The following is an 11,178-nucleotide window of genomic DNA, read 5'->3' on the forward strand; positions in this document are numbered from 1 at the left end:
GTCACCCGTGGATATCCTTTTTCAAAACGGCTTTGACTCTGTTACACTGATCAGCGAACAGAGATTCTGGCTAAGGAATTCTGTTGATGGAGGAGAAGGTGTTAGGCACTCCTCAATCCCGTGGTTCGACCACGGTCTCTTGGTGGAGAATATCGGCTAATTTGACACTGCGAATGTATAAATCACATAAAACATGCAAAACAATCAAGCAAGCAAATAAAATAAAACAATCCAAAATTTATCGTCCAGTCCAATTTATTACAAACCAAAATAAAAATACTAAAATGACCTACACTAGTCCTAAACTATGCTTTACCCGATGCCTCGGGCCTTGATCACGAACATCCTTCGCGTACAAAATTCTTCGGGGCATTTCCTAGTGAGTAAATACAAATGACCTCGGGGCATTTCCCGGCTAAATGAATACACTTTTCAAATGCGATAAAAAAAAGCATTCAACAAATATTCCTAGTATTCCCACAATCCAACAATTCTAATTTTGCCTACCCAGACCTACATTTGCCTATTCATTTCAACATACCATGATTCTATCGTGTTCCGATAATATTCATGTTTATTCCGAATTCAACAATAATAAACTAAAATTAATTTATATTCGCCCATTTTATTAATTTCTCAATTCCAACCCCCCACCTAGCTTCGTTTCCATCAATTACACCAAACATTACTCCAATTCATTCCACGTATCACCGAAATCACATCATCAAACATATAAAATATCATAACATCGACAAAATCTACCAACCATGATCACACCACACATAATCACAACAATTAACCAATCAAGGCAAAGAAAAGAGAGCGAGTTAAGAGAATGGACCTCAAAGGAACTTGTTTTCGTTGATAATAAAGAAATCCAAAACCGAAATCCTCAAATGGGAGCCTCAACAATGAACCAACTCGATACAAAACTCAAACTTAAGGTTCGATCCAAATACCAAATCGACAAGACGTCCGAACAGATCAAAATCTAACCCAAACCTAACCAAAATTAACCCGTGACCCCCCCTAAAAAATTCGATAGAAACTGAAATCGAGTGGAATCGAGCTCAGGCGAGTTGACGACAACAACACCAACTGGGATAGACCGGATTCTGGCTAAGTATCGTCCAAATATCAAAAGAAAATGAAGAATTTTTCAGTAATTTTATGACTGATTCAACCCATTCCTGACGATGAACATCGATTCCGGCATGGATACCGCCGAAAAACTCTAACCCGCCGATCTCTCTCTCTCTCTTTGTCACTCTCTATGCTACTCTCTCTCTCTCTCTCTCTCTCTCTCTCTCGATTCTATGTGTGTGTGTGTGCGATTTCTGGTTCTTGTTGTGCGTGGAGAAGAGCCAAAAAAAAAGAAAAAAAGTAGAGTTTTTTGTTCATGGGTCTCACTTCCCTATCCGTGAATGTGTGTGCAAGTGTCAATGGTGGGTGTTCGTTTTTCAATAAAAAAATGGAATTCATAAAGATGAGTGCTCTGTGTGAGAAGAAGAATAAGAAAAAGAAAAGTGGCGTGAGGTGAATAGTGAAGAAGAAGAAGAAGAAAACTCCCACCCCCTTTTTTTTCTTATGATTTGCTGTATATGTATGGATGATAATTATGGAGTCCATCTCTTAGTGGTGGGCCTCCCTCTTCCTTTTTGTTTGTTATTGTGAGGATAAAAAAATGAATGGGTAGGGAGGTGGAAGCTTTTGATTGAGTAGGTTGTTAGGATAAGATAAATTAGTTAGAGGTATTGTTTTTGTTTATTTTTTATATTTTTGTGGGATATAATTACATGGGGTTGGACACATGATAAGGTAAACTAAAAATGAATAAAATTAGACTTCGGGTGGGACAAAATTAGGTGTCTACATCATGCCCCCTTTGAATGTAAACACAAAGTGTTTTCAGACAAAGAAGTAGACAGCGAGACCAAATTTTGACCCGACCATTATTCAAAGAAAGAAACAGAAGGAAGAAGGACAACCGGGTCTTGACTTAAGACATCCTACCTACCCAAGTTATGAGAGAATCAAGTCACGGGTATTTCAAAGGATTGGAAAAAGATGGACTATACCGAGTTGGAGAGTCGAGTGAGGTTCCATCGAGGTTCCGGTCCACAGCTCTGTCATTACATTAAAAGTGAAAATTACAAGTTAAAGCATAAATAAAATTACAAAAATCCTATCTATACAGCTTCTTTTGGACTCGACTTGAGTTTCATCACCCTATTTTTCAGGCGGGCTCCTGACTTGCTATTTCTTTAACTTGTTGCTTGCCTTTCAATTTCTTCACCCTGTTCTCTAGGCGGGTTCCTGACTTGCTATTTCATCAACTTGTTGCCATGTTTTCAACTTCTTCACCCTATTCTGCAGGCGGGCTCCAGACTTGCTATTTTTTCAATCTGTTTAAATTTCAATTTCTTCACCTTGTTGCTTAGTTTTCCATTTATTTGTCCTGTGCTTCGGGCAGGCTCCTGAAATCACATCAAAACTAAAAAGAAAATTATCCCAAACAAATATTATTATAAAGAGAAATTCCGTTTGCCAGAAAACTAAAGTTTCAAAAACAGAAATTACATTTTTTTTCAAGTTTATCATCAGAAGACTTTTGGAAAAGTCACATCATACCTACTTGCATGTTGCAATGATGAATCAAGACTCTGACCAAGAAATACATCTCTTGAGAGTAAAATTGAATAACCAAAACTAGAAAATGCGTCTCCTAAGAATTAAAGTGAGGGATTCTATCTAGAAAGTGTGTCTTCTAGAGATACAAGTTTAAGTTAAAAGTGTGTCACCTGAAAAATGAAAACTAGCAAGGAAGTGCATCTCCTAAGGATTAAGTACAATAACTCGACTAGACAGTGCATCTTCTAGGAATCAAGACTTAAGTTAGAAAGTGACTCACCTAAAAAGCAAAATTCGAATTACCCAATTAAGGAAGTGCATCTCCTTACCAATGTTGCTTGAATTATCAAAACAAGGAAGTGCATCTCCTTACCAATGCCGCTTGAATTACCAAAACAAGGAAGTGCGTCTCCTTACCAATGCTGCTTGAATTACTCAAACAAGGAAGTGCGTCTCCTCATAAATGTTTCTTGAATTAACCAAATAAGGAAGTGCATCTCCTTACAAATGTTTCATGAATTAACCAAACAAGGAAGTGCTTCTCCTTACAAATATTGCTCGAATTGCCTAAATAAGGAAGTGCGTTTCCTTACAAATATTGCTTGAATTAACCAAACAAGGAAGTTCTTCTCCTTACTAACATTGCTTGAATTACCAAAACAAGGAAGTGCGTCTCCTAACAAATGTCTCATGAATTACTCAAACAAGGAAGTGCGTCTTCTCACAAATGTTTCTTGAATTAACCAAACAAGGAAGTGCATCTTCTTTGGAAGTGTGTCTCCTTATGATAGCGCTTGAATTACCAAAATAAGGAAGTGTGTCTCCTTACAAATGTCACTTGAATTGTCCAAATAAGGAAGTGCATCTCCTTACAAATACAGATCAAATTACCAAACAAGGAAGTGTGTCTCCTTACAAATGTTGTTGGAATTATCAAAACAAGAAAGTGCGTCTCCTTACAAATGTTGCTTGAATTTCCCAAACAAGGAAGTGCGTCTCCTTACAAATGTTTGTTGAATTACCCAAACAAGAAAGTGCGTCTCCTTATCAAATGCCGCTTGAATTACCCAAACAAGGAAGTGCGTCTCCTTACAAATATAGCTTGAATTACCAAACAAGGAAGTGTGTCTCCTTTGGAAGTGCGTCTCATTATGATAGCGCTTGAATTAAGGAAGTGGAACTCCTTACAAATGTTGCTCGAATTACCCAAACCAGGAAGTGCGTCTCCTTACAAATGTTTGCTTGAATTTTCCAAACAAGGAAGTGCATCTCCTTACAAATGTTGCTGGAATTACCCGAACAAGAAAGTGTGTCTCCTTACAAGTGCCATTCGAATTACCAAACAAGGAAGTGCGTTTCCTTACAAATGTCGATTGAATTACCAAGTAAGGAACTGCGTCTCCTAACAAATGTCTCTTGAATTACTCAAATAAGGAAGTGTGTCTCTTCACAAATGTTTCTTGAATTGCCCAAACAAGGAAGTGCATCTCCTTACAAATATTGCTTGAATTAACTAAACAAGAAAGTGCGTCTCCTACATTTGTTGAAGTGAGGCATTGCAAATTTTGATATTTAGGCTTTGAAATCCCAGATTTGAAGGTAACATGTGTTCCTATTTCATACAAAGAAAACTTGTTAGTTTAAAAACATGGTGGCCGGTTTGTGGCTTTGGATTTCGTGGCAATCGCTCTTGCCCCCGTCACATTAACCTTGCTTTCAACCATTAGCATATGTCATTGACTTGCTGCATCATTGATCCAAACTCAGATTACTAAGAGTGACTTTGAAATAGATATAGTATCTCTGCTTTGTCATGCTTCTCAAATAAACCCTTTGAACCTTGGTCTTTCCATGAGTTCCCAGACTTGTCGGTTGACAAAACTTTTTTCATGCCTTATTTTGGCCCACAATCATGTCTCTTTCATGTGTTGGCATTTTGTCTTGCTTTGTGCAATTGAAGAAGCTGGTAGCCATGTTTTGAGATCTTTTCTCACTTGTTTCGACATAGACTTGACTCAATAATAAGAGAAAAATGACAATGATTTTTATTTGAATAACTGACTCAAGAAAGATAAAAATGTAAAAAGGAAAGAAAAGATAATGAATGTCCCTATTTGAAACAAAGAAATGAAAATTTTATCTAAAAATGACAGTCAACTCTATTGATTATGCCATGCATTTTGGATTAATCTACCTGATCTTTCCATCCACACTTTTTACCAGTTGTTGTTGGGTTAATGGCCTTGAAACTGAGTTGTTTCCTCGGCCAATTACATTCGGAGACCTGATTCGGCTAGTGGCACCTTGAAGGGTTTTCGCCAACAAACCTCTCTTATTTTTCTCTCAGCTCACCTTCGTCTTATGGTGCCCGTAAAGGTTTTCACCGAGAAGATTCTCTCATTTTTATTTTTCTCAACTTACCATCCCCTTATGGTGCCCGTGAGGATTTTCACCAATAAGACTCACTCATTTTTATTTCTCCCTTGATTCCTTGTGCTGAGGAAGACAAGTAATTCCCAAATACATCATTATATCCTTTGCATGCTTTGCCTTAACATTCTCAAAGATTGATTCGAAGGTCATTCTTTGGTTGTAACTTGGCTTTTGGATAGGGTTAAAAATAAAAGAATGCCATGGGGCCCAAACAACACTTGAAGTGGGTGTGACTTACAACTTTTGGAATTGACTCAAACAATGAGAATAAACTTATACCCCAATTTCTTTTGACTGGGTGACGCTAAATTATTTATTTGGTTGGACCGAGCCCTTAGAAGGGAAGCCTACGTATCTCACCCCCGAGAGAGGAGAATCAGGTTATGCATAGTTCTGGCAGCTTGTTCTTTTGCTTTGATCTGATTTTTCTTTTTTCTTTTCTTTTATTCGCTCTTTTCACTTTGCGATTCTTTTTTCTAACTCTATTTTTCTTGACACTTTTTTTTTGGAAACATTTTTGTCTCTTTTTGGTAACTTTTTGACTTTATCTTTTTACTCGACACTATTCTTTGAACTTTGCTTACTCTATCTTGATTCCAAAAGAGGGGTATGAAAGAAAATAACACTAAGGCTCAAATGGGGTAAACAAAGGATGACACAATGTTTGGATAGCAGAATGAAATGTCTTCATCATATCAATCCTTGAGAATGCAAGTACATAATATGCAATTGGAAGTGAGAGATGAAGATCATTTGCGACATCTTTTAAAGCAGATTGAGTTTGTGCGTTACTACTTTTTCTGTAAACTCTACCTTTGTTGTACATTCCTCACATCAAATAACTCATGCTTTCGTGGAGCTGCTTATCTTCTTGTTTCTCTTGATATAGGGATCACACGTCCACCATTTGACCTAATTGGGACTTGCCTTTTGTGATCGATGACCAACTTCTTGTGATTCTCAAAATAATTGCCTTAACTTGTCACCAAATGTCTCAGCACTCTATCTATTTTCTCATATGCTCTCTTTTTCTAACTTTAACCCTCTGATTCAATGTTCATGCTTAAACTGGATTTTAAGATCTGGCTAAAAAATTCACTAGCATGTCATATCACTAGAGTCAACACAAAATGTACTATGTAAAGAAAACAAATAAACAACGCATATTTAAAATACAAAAGAAAATGAGACACTTCATTTAGTCGAAACAAAAGATAGAAGGGTTTGAATATAAATAACAAAAGGACAAAACAAGACAGATCCCGAACTACAACCCTGAAATAATTTGGAGAACAGAAAATAAAATAAGCTACTAAACCCCTTCCTAGTAAGGAGAGGGGTGACTTCTCAATTGCTCAGCGTAACATCTTAGCCACTGGTTTCCATATCAGCATGATTAGAGCTTCCCTCACTGTCAATGTTTTGCACCATGATTGATTTATCTTGAATCATATTTTCAATTTCTTTTTTCAAAGCACGACAATTTTCAATACTGTGACCCTGAACATCGGAATGATATGTACATCGCACATTAGGATCAAAACTTCTTGAATGTGGGTCAGGAGTATACCCAAGGAGAAGAGTGATCATGCCCTGCTGTACCAATCTCTGGAATAAACTTGCATACGACTCTCCAATGGGTGTGAAGCTATCCCTCGACTTCGGTCTCATTTCATTATTTGGCTTAAATTGAAAACCAGGCCTAGAAGGGCTTTGATATGTATGTGGAGTTGAGGGATGACCCGGCAGAGTTGGCACACGCCAGTGTGGGTAAGATGGAGGTTAAGCATAAGGTTGCGCATTATACACTTGATATGAAGGTGAGGGAATGGGATATAATGGATTTTGGTAAAGATTCTGTGGAGCTTGGGCATAAACTTGGGTTTGAGCCTGTGGGTAACGATGGTGTGGTCCTCTTGCCCATGCCTGTTTGTCCAACTACAATGACAGATGCATCTTCCTCATTCTTCTTTCCTCCCACACTTCCCGAACCTTTTTGAATTGCTTGAGAAGTCGCTTTGAATGTTGCAAAACTCACAATGCGACCAGTCTTAATTCCATCCTCTATCATCTCCCCCATTTTGAGGACCTCAATAAATGGCTTGCCTAATGTAGGTAACAAGTGTTGATAATATATTTCATCCTTCGCTTGAATAAACGCCTCCACTATCTTACTTTCTTTCATTGGCGGTTTCACCCTAGCAGCTTGTTTACGCCATCTAATTGCATACTCTTTGAAAGTTTTAGTACTCTTTTTCTTTATATTAGCTAAGGATTTCTCGTCAGGAATCAACTCCATATTGTATTGAAATTGTTGCACGAATTCATTAGCCAGGTCATCCCAGCTAATTTAATTTGTCGATGTCTTGGTCAACAAACTATTCTGAAGCTAGACCTGAAAGACTCTCACCAAAATATGCCATGAGTAGTTCTTCCTTCCCTCCAGCGCCCCTTAGCTGGTTGTAATAGCGTCTTAAATGTGCTACAGGATTGCACTGTCCATCATACTTCTCAAACTTTGGCATTTTAAAACCAAGAGGAAGATGTACACCTGGAAACATGCACATATCTTTATATGAGAAACTTTTGTACCCCCCAAGTCCTTGCAAGTTTTTCATAGTCATTTCCAAACTTCTCAATTTTCTGTCTATTTTCTCTTGTTCTTCTGTCATAACAGGCTTCTTAGTGTTAGGAGGAAATTCAGGCGGTTGAGGGAAATCGTAAGGACCGGTCGACTTAAATGTGGGCTCGGGAGCGTAATGCTGATCACTAAAAATATTCAATACAGGGTCGCTTGTAAAGTGAGGAATTACAACCGTTGGATTGACATTAAAAGCATGAGCTTCAGATGGGAGTGGGGCTGCAAAAACATGAATAGCAGGGGGAGCCGAGCATGTGGTAATTTTGTATTGAGGAGTGAGGAAATGAATATTGGAAGTGTTTGGATACTGTTGCCCCGGAGTAGGTCCTGATGCATGTTGTTGCGTGTTGACCAAAATAGGAAATTGTGCTTGTGACACTGGAGGCAAACTAGAAAGATATTCTAGATTATCTGTGGGAAATGGAGGAGGCGGAAACCCATTAGCCCAAACTTGATGCATTTCTATCATTTGATGCCTCAATTTCCAAATCTCTTCATTAGCTCCTACATTCTCATTCCCCAAACTCCCCATCTGATTAGTGACAACAAACTCGGTATCCTTGTTGGCCATAACTTTCTCTGTGACTTGGAGCAATATGGAGGACCAGCCAAAATGCCACAAACCAACCACCTTAAACTAACTGGACAAGAGATATCAAATGCATTACAGTTCAACGATTTTTCAAAACCTCTTCTTCTTCTTCTTTTTTCTTGAAAAAAAATCACCGAACCCTAGGAGGGCGCCTACGTATCTCACCCCCGAAAGGGGAGAATCAAGTGTGCGTAGTTTGTGAAGTTTTGCCAAAATGATCAATTAAACTCTTTTTTCTTTCTTGAAACAAAGTGTCAAAAGAATTGACGAACATCTTTTTTTTTTTTAGGTTTAAATCTCTATATAAAATGAAACCTGTGATTACCAAAGAAATTTTTTTTTGGGTTTTCGATTTTTGAATTTCATGTGAAAATGAAACTTGAACCTATTAAAGGAAAATCTTTTTGTAGTTTTCTTTTAATGACGTATATGAAATGCCTACTCTAAATGGAGAGTGAAGAAATATTTTTGGATTTTTCAAATAAGATCCCCGAACCAACAATAGGCTGCCTACGTATCTCACTCCCTAAAGAGGAGAATCAGGGGTGCGTAGTTCGTCCAGATTGGACAATTAATGATTAAATAACAGGCTAGACCCTGACTTAAGAGATACGACCAAAGACAGACGATGAACCATGTTAATAAAATCTTTTGAGTTTTCATTTTGATACTTCACAGAAAAATGACATCAACAACTATGGAAGAAAAATCTTTTTGGTATTTTCGTTATACGAAACGTAAAAAATTTCTAACATCCTTTTTTTTTTTATATTTTTCGTTTATAAACACATCCTATGAATGAAAAAATCTTTTTGAAGTTTTCGAATTGTGAATGCATGCTAAACGAGACAAAAGAAAATCTTTTTGATGTTTTTGGGAAAATGAGTGCAAAAGGTAAAAAGGTCCTTTTGAATTTTGGAATTGTGAAAAATAAAAGCCATAAAAAACTCTAAAAAGTACGAAACTCTTTTTTTTTTTGTTTTTTTTCATTACCCACACATTTTACTTCTAACACATGTTTTTCCCAAATCAGTCCGTCAAATGACCACGTTATCCTCAAAGATGCAACATTTAGCACGTAGGGATTCTTTAGAGGTGAGTCTCCTATAAAGGACCAAGTGGGCCCCGCTAGGTCTCAATATGATGCACATAAGCATGACCTAAAGGCTGACCTACATTGGGGTTCATTAACAAGGCTGTTCGGGTGAGCGTATGGTCGATAGTGGCTGCGACAGCTTTCCACCTACTCCATAACACCGACGGCTCCCCCCCTAAAATAAGGGTGACTCAACTAGAGGTCATGTACAACACGTGTACTACGGACTTGTTGCAAAAAGAAGGCCGGGGGTAGACACATGATGCAAGATATAAAAGCGGTAACACATAGGATAAATACTGTACACAAAGAGCACGAAAACATTCCATAATGATAAAGCAATAACACAAAACAACACACAAAAAAATCTTTATACACCTATAGTGCCAAACAAAGCCGATACGACTCCAAAATAATCTCGGATTCTGAACAGTTCCCCAGCAGAGTCGCCAGAGCTGTCATACCCCTTTTTCAACATCCATAGAGATTCAATTTAAGGTTTGAAAGGGCTTTTATTAAAGTGACAAAAAATAAAAATTCATTTCGAAAAGGATTCGTTATATTCCAAAACTCAGAGTCGCCACTTGGCATAAATCGGGTATGCCAAGTCACCCATGGATATCCTTTTTCAAAACGGCTTTGACTCTGTAACACTGATCCGCGAACAGAGATTCTGGCTAAGGAATTCTGTTGATGGAGGAGAAGGTGTTAGGCACCCCTCAATCCCGTGGTTCGACCACGGTCGCTTGATGGAGCATATCGGCTAATTTGACACTGCGAATGTATAAATCACATAAAACACGCAAAACAATTAAGCAAGCAAACAAAATAAAACAATCCAAACTTTAGCGTCCAGTCCAATTTATTACAAACCAAAATAAAAATACTAAAATGACCTACACTAGTCCTAAACTATGTTTTACCCGATGCCTCGGGCCTTAATCACGAACATCCTTCGCGTACAAAATTCTTTGGGGCATTTTCCGGTGAGTAAATACAAATGGCCTCGGGGCATTCCCCAGCTAAATGAATACACTTTTCAAATGCGATAAAAAAAAAGCATTCAACAAATATTCCAAGCATTCTCATAATCCAACAATTCTAAATTTGCCTACCCAAACCTACATTTACCTATTCATTTAAAGATACCATGATTCTATCGTGTTCCGATAATATTCATGTTTATTCCGAATTCAACAATAACAAACCAAAATTAATTTAGATTCACCCATTTTATTAATTTCTTAATTCCAATCCCCCACCTAGCTTCGTTTCCATCAATTACACCAAACATTACTCCAATTCATTCCACGTATCACCGAAATCACATCGTCAAACACATAAAACATCATAACATCGACAAAATCCACCAATAATGATCACACCACACATAATCACAACAATTCAACCAATCAAGGAAAAGAAAAGAGAACGAGTTAAGAGAATGGACCTCAAAGGAACTTGTTTTCGTTGATAATAAAGAAATCCAAAACCGAAATCCTCAAATGGGAGCCTCAACAACAAACCAACTCGATACAAAACCCGAACTTAAGGTCCGATCCAAATACCAAATCCACGAGACGTCCGAACAGATTGAAATCTAACCCAAACCTGACCGAAATTAAACCGTGACCCCCCCCCCCCCCCCAAAAAAAAATCCGATAGAAACTGAAACCGAGTGGAATCGAGCTCAGGCGAGTTGACGACAACAACACCAGCTGGGATAGACCGGATTGTGGCTAAGTATCATCCCAATATCAAAAGAAAATGAAGAATTTTTCAGTA

Source organism: Capsicum annuum, chromosome 1 (assembly GCF_002878395.1).
Source record: "Capsicum annuum cultivar UCD-10X-F1 chromosome 1, UCD10Xv1.1, whole genome shotgun sequence".
In the NCBI taxonomy this organism is placed as follows: Eukaryota; Viridiplantae; Streptophyta; class Magnoliopsida; order Solanales; family Solanaceae; genus Capsicum; species Capsicum annuum.